The following is an 8,354-nucleotide window of genomic DNA, read 5'->3' as shown; positions in this document are numbered from 1 at the left end:
AAAACCATGAATGATCAACATATAAACATTAACGGATGCTGCTGAATTCAAGCAGAGCGGAGTTACAGAGGTTTTATCAGAGACACAGCTAAGCATTTTGCAATTTTGCATAATTTTAAAAAGTTTAAATTTGTTCAGTATTGAACAGCAGAAATGAGTCTTTCTTGTCGGAAGTAAGTAAAATAACAGCGCTCTAAACAATGGTAGACTGGTGGGTAATAAGCAGAATAATGCAGAAAACAGAGATTTTTAGATGGGAAACTGTTCTTTAAGTGCACTGAGAGAGAGAGAGCTCTGCATGAAGTCAGATTTTATCATGGTGGAAGCAAAATAGCAAAAGTAAGAACGAATTCATGACAATGGTTATGTAAAGCGAAATGCAAAGCGTAGTTTGGATCTTCTTTTGCTGCTGGTTCAGTGAATTTTGTTGGGAGAGACAAAACCTGCAGCTCAGAAAGACGCAAAAAAGACGTAAATACAGAGCGCGTTCCCACCGACGCATCAGGATCTGTGAGCTGTCGGCTTTCAGCCCCAATGGCATACGGTGTACGTGCCATCGGTCACTGACTCTGATGCGTCGACAGATCCGCTCTTTTTTGTGGTTGTCGAAATGGTTTTGTGAAGTTTAACCTGAGATTCTGACGTTTTGGGCAAAATGCATTTATATTAAAAATCGATTCGGGATTTTAATGAATCGATATCACGTTATCCAAGTAAGAATTGATTTTAATCGATGAATTGATTATCAAAACCCACTTCTATTACAAACCTATTAACTAATATCCAGTCTGCCATCATAGAAGCTTAATAGTGATGTGACAATTGAAGCTGCAAATGGACGGTCAATGAAGGCACTGAAGGTGTTCACAGAAGCTCTGAGGCACCTGAAGGAGGACGCTCTGAAGTTCATCTCAGAAAATGCTGGTGGGAAGCAGTTCATAGCCTCTGACTTCACCTGGGTGGTGACTGTACCTGCCATCTGGGATCCTTCAGCAAAACAGTTCATGAGAGAAGCTGCGACGCAGGTAACAAAGACAATATGTACTGTACAGCTGTTTTAAAGAGAAAAAGAATTTATTTACCTTTGATTTATAGGCAGGAATTGTGACCGCAGGAAAGGAAGACAGACTGGTTATTGCACTGGAACCAGAGGCAGCCTCAGTCTGGTGTAAGAAGCTGCCAGCTGATGGTTATAAAACAGAAAATAACAGTGGAGTCACATTTGAACAGGCTTCAGGAACACAATACATTGTGGTGGACTGTGGAGGTACTCTATGTTTTCAAAGTGCAGTTTTTCTTACTTTTTATGTTTTTATGGTTTGAAAGAGGAGTGAAAGAAGCCATTTATGTCCACTGTGAGCGACCATCATTGAACAGAGGCGGGGGTTTACGACACCAACTGTCTGCCAGCTATAATCAAGTTTTGACATCCCTTTCCAGACGCCTTAATGCCCACTCACAACCTGGGCCATCTGACCTCAGGAAATCACACGATAGGGTGGGGTTAGGTTCCACAATAAGCTCACCCGAAACCCTGGCTGATTGTAACCCACACCCATTTTCATGCCTTGGCTCATGTGATTAGGTAGAATAGAATAGAATGCCTTTATTTTCACAATACAGATATACAATGAGATAGCCTACAGAGCATCTCCTGATCAGTGCAAATGTGTGTGTGTGTGTGGCTCATGTGATTAGGTAGAGGATCATTAGGGGGTCCATTGAACTCGAGGCAAATGTAGTGTTTATAAGATTGGGGAAACCTGCAGTCAGCTGTGACTGAAGAAGTCACTTGGATGAGTGATGAAACGTTTCTCCCACAAAACGCTACGTCCAGATGAACAGAATTTTTTGAGATATACAGTTTCATACAAATTTCCTGTATCATATTTATATACACTTACTATGTTATTATGTATGTTTGTATTTAGATAAATTATTTGTCCATTGAAGCATGAGACCAGACTGTGTTATGGGTTTCTAGACCGATTTACAGTGAATAAACGGAGGAGCTCCAGGTTTAAAGATTAGTTTGTTTCCACTGTTATACAGTCTAGTACTGTTAAAATATATTTGTATCAACTCTTTATCATTGTATGCGGCAATATACACACTTGTGTATAGTTCTGTGTATTCACCAGTGAGTGATAAAGGCCCCAAACTCTGCATTAGGAGGGTGGAGGAGAGAATAATTTGTAAAGATTCAATTCAATTCAATTCAATTCAATTTTATTTATATAGCGCCAAATCACAACATAAGTCGCCTCAAGGCGCTTCATAGATACAGAGAAAAAAACCCAACAATCATATGACCCCCTATGAGCAAGCACTTTGGCAACAGTGGGAAGGAAAAACTCCCTTTTAACAGGAAGAAACCTCCGGCAGAACCAGGCTCAGGGAGGGGCGGCCATCTGCTGCGACCGGTTGGGGTGAGAGAAGGAAGACAGGATAAAAGACATGCTGTGGAAGAGAGACAGAGGTTAATAACAGATATGATTTAATGCAGAGAGGTCTGTTAATACATAGTGAGTGAGAAAGGTGACTGGAAAGGAAAAACTCAATGCATCATGGGAATCCCCCGGCAGCCTATGTCTATTGCAGCATAACTAAGGGAGGATTCAGGGTCACCTGGTCCAGCCCTAACTATATGCTTTAGCAAAAAGGAAAGTTTTAAGCCTAATCTTAAAAGTAGAGATAGTGTCTGTCTCCCGAATCCAAACTGGAAGCTGGTTCCACAGAAGAGGGGCCTGAAAACTGAAGGCTCTCCCTCCCATTCTACTTTTAAATACTCTAGGAACAACAAGTAGGCCTGCAGAGCGAGAGCGAAGTGCTCTAATAGGGTGATATGGTACTACAAGGTCATTAAGATAAGATGGGGCCTGATTATTTAAGACCTTGTATGTGAGGAGCAGGATTTTGAATTCAATTCTGGATTTAACAGGAAGCCAATGAAGGGAAGCCAAAACAGGAGAAATATGCTCTCTCTTTCTAGTCCCTGTCAGGACTCTTGCTGCAGCATTTTGGATTAGCTGAAGGCTTTTCAGTGAGTTTTTTGGACATCCTGATAATAATGAATTACAGTAGTCCAGCCTGGAAGTAATAAATGCATGAACTAGTTTTTCAGCGTCACTCTGAGACAGGATATTTCTAATTTTAGAGATGTTGCGCAAATGGAAGAACGCAGTCTTACATATTTGTTTAATATGTGCATTGAAGGACATGTCCTGGTCAAAAATGACTCCAAGGTTCCTCACAGCGTTACTGGAGGCCAAGGTAATGCCATCCAGAGTAAGAATCTGGTTAGATACCATATTTCTAGGCTTTTCAGGGCCGAGTACAATAACCTCAGTTTTATCTGAATTAAGAAGCAGAAAGTTAGCGGCCATCCAGGTCTTTATGTCTTTAAGACATTCCTGCAGTTTAACTAATTGGTGTGTGTTATCTGGCTTCATGGACAGATAGAGCTGGGTGTCATCTGCATAGCAGTGAAAATGTATGCTATGTCTTCTAATGATACTGCCTAAGGGAAGCATGTATAATGTAAACAGAATTGGTCCTAGCACTGAACCCTGTGGAACTCCATAATTAACCTCAGTGTGTGAAGAGGACTCTCCATTTACATGAACAAACTGGAGTCTATTAGATAGATATGATACAAACCACTGCAGTGCAGTACCTGTAATACCTACAGCATGTTCTAATCGCTCTAATAGGATATTATGGTCGACAGTATCGAATGCTGCACTGAGGTCTAGCAGGACAAGCACAGAGATGAGTCCACTGTCAGAGGCCATAAGAAGATCATTTGTAACCTTCACTAAAGCTGTTTCTGTGCTGTGATGAGCTCTGAAACCTGACTGAAACTCTTCAAATAAACCATTCCTCTGCAGATGATCTGTTAGCTGTTTGACAACTACTCTTTCAAGGATTTTTGATATGAAAGGAAGGTTGGAGATTGGCCTATAATTAGCTAAGACTGCTGGGTCTAGAGATGGCTTTTTGAGTAAAGGTTTAACTACAGCCAGCTTGAAGGCCTGTGGTACATAGCCGATCATTAGAGATAGGTTGATCATATTTAAGATCGAAGAATTAATTAATGGCAGGACTTCTTTGAGCAGTTTTGTAGGAATGGGGTCTAAAAGACACGTTGATGGTTTGGAGGAAGTAATTATTGAAGTTAACTCAGAAAGATCAATTGGAGAAAAAGAGTCTAACTTAACATCAATGGTACTAAGAGTAGCTGTAGATAATATTACATCTGTGGGATGATTACTGGTAATTTTTTCTCTAATGATAAAAATTTTATTTGTGAAGAAGTTCATGAAGTCATTACTAGTTAACGTTAAAGGGATTGTTGGCTCAAAAGAGCTCTGACTTTTTGTCAGCCTGGCTACAGTGCTGAAGAGAAACCTGGGGTTGTTCTTATTTACTTCAATCAGTGATGAATAGTAAGATGTTCTGGCTTTGCGGAGGGCTTTCTTATAAAGCAGCAAACTATTTCTCCAGGCTAAATGATGATCCTCTAAATTTGTGGCACGCCATTTCCTCTCCAGATTACGAGTCATCTGCTTTAGGGTACGTGTTTGAGAATTATACCACGGAGTCAGGTACTTCTGATTAGAGACCTTAGTTTTCACAGGAGCTACAGTATCCAGAGTCGTACGTAGTGAGGAGGTGAAATTATTAACAAGATAATCGACTTCTGTTGGGGTAGCGTTCAGATAGCTGCTCTGCTCTATGTTGGTACAGGGCATTGAAGATGATAACAGTGGGTGGATTATATTCTTAAACTTAGTTACAGCGCTTTCAGAAAGACATCTACTTTGATAAAGTCTACTCTCCACCGCTGTATAATCAATAATTGTAAATGTAAATGTTATCAGGAAATGATCAGACAGGAGAGGGTTTTCAGGAAACACTGTTAAATGTTCAGTTTCTATGCCATATGTTAGAACAAGATCTAGAGTGTGATTAAAGTGGTGGGTGGGTTCTTTTACATTTTGAGAGAAACCAATTGAGTCTAATAACAGATTAAATGCCATGTTGAGGCTGTCATTTTTAGCATCTACATGGATGTTAAAATCACCCACAATAATTATTTTATCTGAGCTGAGAACTAAATCAGATAAAAAGTCTGAGAAATCAGACAGAAACTCTGTGTAAGGCCCAGGTGGACGATAGATGATAACAAGTAAGACTGGTTTCTGAGTTTTACAGCTGGGGTGGACGAGGCTAAGCATCAGACTTTCAAATGAATTAAAAGTCTGTCTTGGTCTTTCATTAATTAATAGGCTGGTGTGAAAAATTGCTGCCACACCGCCCCCCCGGCCTGTGCTTCGAGATTTCTGGTAGTTAGAATGACTCGGGGGTGTTGATTCATTTAAACTAACATAATCATCCTGCTGCAACCAGGTTTCTGTAAGGCAGAGTAAATCAATTTGTTGATCAATTATTAAGTCATGTACTAACAGAGACTTGGAGGAGAGAGACCTAATATTTAATAATCCACATTTCACTGTTTTACTCTTTGGTTCAGATGTGGATACTGTATTGTTCTTTCTTTGTAATTGTTTATGTTTAAGTTGTTTGTTGATGGTTTTTAGTTTGGTTTTTGTCTGTTTGGAAGCTGACACAGTCTCTATGGAGATGGGTTTTTGGGGGGGTAGCAGGAGGAGAGAAGCTGCAGAGAGGTGTGTAAGACTGCAACTCTGCTTCCTGGTCCCAACTCTGGATAGTCATATTTTGGGGGGTTTAATAAATTTGTCCATATTTCTAGAAATGAGAGCTGCTCCATCCAAAGTGGGATGGATGCCGTCTCTCCTAACAAGACCAGGTTTCCTCCAGAAGGTTTGCCAATTATCTATGAAGCCCACATCGTTTCTATCAGCTATCACTTGTCACTTTTAATTAATTCCTGTGATTTGCAGGTGGAACCATTGACATCACTGTTCATGAAGTCCTGGAGGGAGGAGCCCTGAAAGAGCTGCACAAGGCCTCAGGAAATGATCTGGGGGGCAAACTGTGGATAAAAAATTCAAAGAGTTCCTCAGAGAAATCTTCAGTGATAGTTTGTGGGATGAATATGAAAAAGAGGATCCAGGAGAGCTGCAGAAGATGATGTATGATATCTCAGTATTAAAAGAGAATGATGATGATGTGGAGATCAGCTGCCCATATAACCTGGGTGAAATGGCAAAAGAAAAGCAGAAAATGGAAAAGTTTTTTGAATCGCTGAGAGGTGTTTCCTGGAATCAAGGAGCCATCAAAATCTCAAAAGAGAAAGTACGATCTTTCTTTGCTGAGAGTCTGAATGGCATCACCAAGAGTCTCAGAGAAATCCTGAAGAAAGGTTTCACCATTAAGTACATTCTGTTAGTGGGAGGCTACTCTCAAAGCCTGATTCTGCGTCAGCATATTACCAATCAGTTTAGTGATCAGTGTAAAGTTCTGTGTCCTTCTCATCCTCAAGAAGCAATCATGAAAGGAGCTGTGATGTTTGGAAGAAACCCAGCATTGGTGGCATCTCGAATAAGTGCCTTTACTTACGGGGTTTCTTTGTCTCTTAGGTTTGATGCATCCAAGCATAGAGCAGACAAGAGATACACAAACAAAGAGGGCGAGTGGTGTGATGTATTTTCTGTGTACTGGTGAAGGAAAATGAGGAAGTGGGCTGGGATAAAACCAGTGAGTACAGCTGCACTCCAATAGAAAGAGATCAGACAGCGATTACCTTTGCATTTTATCGCACAGAGAGAAATATCCAAGGACTAATGTATGTGGATGAGTGGGGAATAGAGAAAATTGGTTCTATTATTCTTGAGTCACCTGTCACAGCACGCGGCATGAATCGTGAAATCAAACTACAAATCAAGTTTGGTGCCACAGAAATGACGGTCACAGCCATAGACGTAGATTCAGGTTCCACAGTTAAAACTGAGCTCGACTTCATGGCTAAATCAATGAGATCATTCAGAAACAACGTGTGGCAGAAATTATTTCATGAAACATTATGGACAAACAAATAAATATATAGATGTCAGAGTCACTGCTGTACTTAAGCTATAATAGGTACTCTAACAGTTTCTTTTCTGTATCACACAAGCAGTGAAAACATCTTCTCATGAGATCTAATGAGAACCTGTGTGCAGTTACACTGAAGTTTATTAAAGCATTTTTGTTTTATTACCATTAAAAATAATGTACAGATCATTCTTACAGCCAACAAGTGTGTGTGTGTGTGTGGGGGGGGGGATGCACAGTTCTGCATTCTTGCTCATCGAACTTGGTTATGTTAGTGATTTATAGAGGGAAATGGGAAATAAATGGCTGCATGAAATTGTCTTCATCAGTGCATGTGTGAGTTAAGGGTGGTTATGGCCTTTGGTAATAAACAATAGGGGGTCCGTGTCCCTCTTGGGGGGACACTCCCATAGGGTTTAAATCTGGGACTCTCCACCATTTGACTCTAGATCTGAAGAAGCTTCTTGAAACTTAGAGAAGTCCAGACGCTTTCCTTTCCATTTACATTCTACTCATACAATGATGTTTTATGCCAAAGTTTACAGGAGTTCAGATAATTTAAGTTTATCAATGTATTATTAATACAATGAAGATAATTTAGGCAGAACACATCTCCCACATAATGTTGTGTTTTGGATATTTATTTATGTTAGCCTGAGAGGATGAAACTAAAATCATGCAGGTCTCACAGTTAAAACATTAAATCGACCAGAGTTAGTTGATACCAGATAACTAAATTGATATTGCTCCCAAAATTTAGAGAATCAAATACAGGGAAGTTAAACTAAGAAAACATGAGTTTGGTGCTGGTGTCCTTACACACTTGTGTATAGTTCTTTGTATTCACCAGTGAGTGATAAAGGTTGTAAAGTCTGGAAGCATTTTTGCTTTATTACCATTAAATTATTACCATTAAAAATGTACAGATCATTCTTACAGCCATTTAAAGCAGACACGGACTTCCCCAAGACATCAAACTGTATAAATAAAACTTGTGTATAATTCAATCCACCTTGACACACCTGGAATTTTGATTTCTCTTTTTCTTTTCTTCATAAAAATGCTAAACTGTACCTTAAAGTCTAAAGAATTTGCTTATTTTAAATCCTTCAAAATGTATAATTTTTAATATTTTTATTAGCGTATGGTTCCTGTATATATGTTTTACAGTCTACCCAGTGAGTCAACAATTCTTAAATAATTTAACCAAAATTACATAGAACAAAATGTAAATAATGTTATTGAGAAGTTATTTTGAAGAATTACTTCTATTACTTTAATTTGAATGATAATTGGGACATAAAAAGTTACATTTATCCAATCTGGGGGAAAAA

At 39.3% G+C, this 8,354-nt stretch overlaps 1 pseudogene; it reads left to right on the top strand.

Annotated features, from left to right (window-relative positions):
* The first annotated feature begins 800 nt into the window (after positions 1-800).
* On the top strand, positions 801-8,316 carry LOC121813762 (annotated as a pseudogene).
* Positions 8,317-8,354: the final 38 nt, after the last annotated feature.

This window comes from Haplochromis burtoni, unplaced genomic scaffold (genome assembly GCF_018398535.1).
Source record: "Haplochromis burtoni strain Fernald_Lab_line unplaced genomic scaffold, NCSU_Asbu1 Contig_2470, whole genome shotgun sequence".
In the NCBI taxonomy this organism is placed as follows: domain Eukaryota; kingdom Metazoa; phylum Chordata; class Actinopteri; order Cichliformes; family Cichlidae; genus Haplochromis; species Haplochromis burtoni.
The sequence above is the reverse complement of the archived record's forward strand: the minus strand, read 5'-3'. Positions and strand labels throughout refer to the sequence as shown.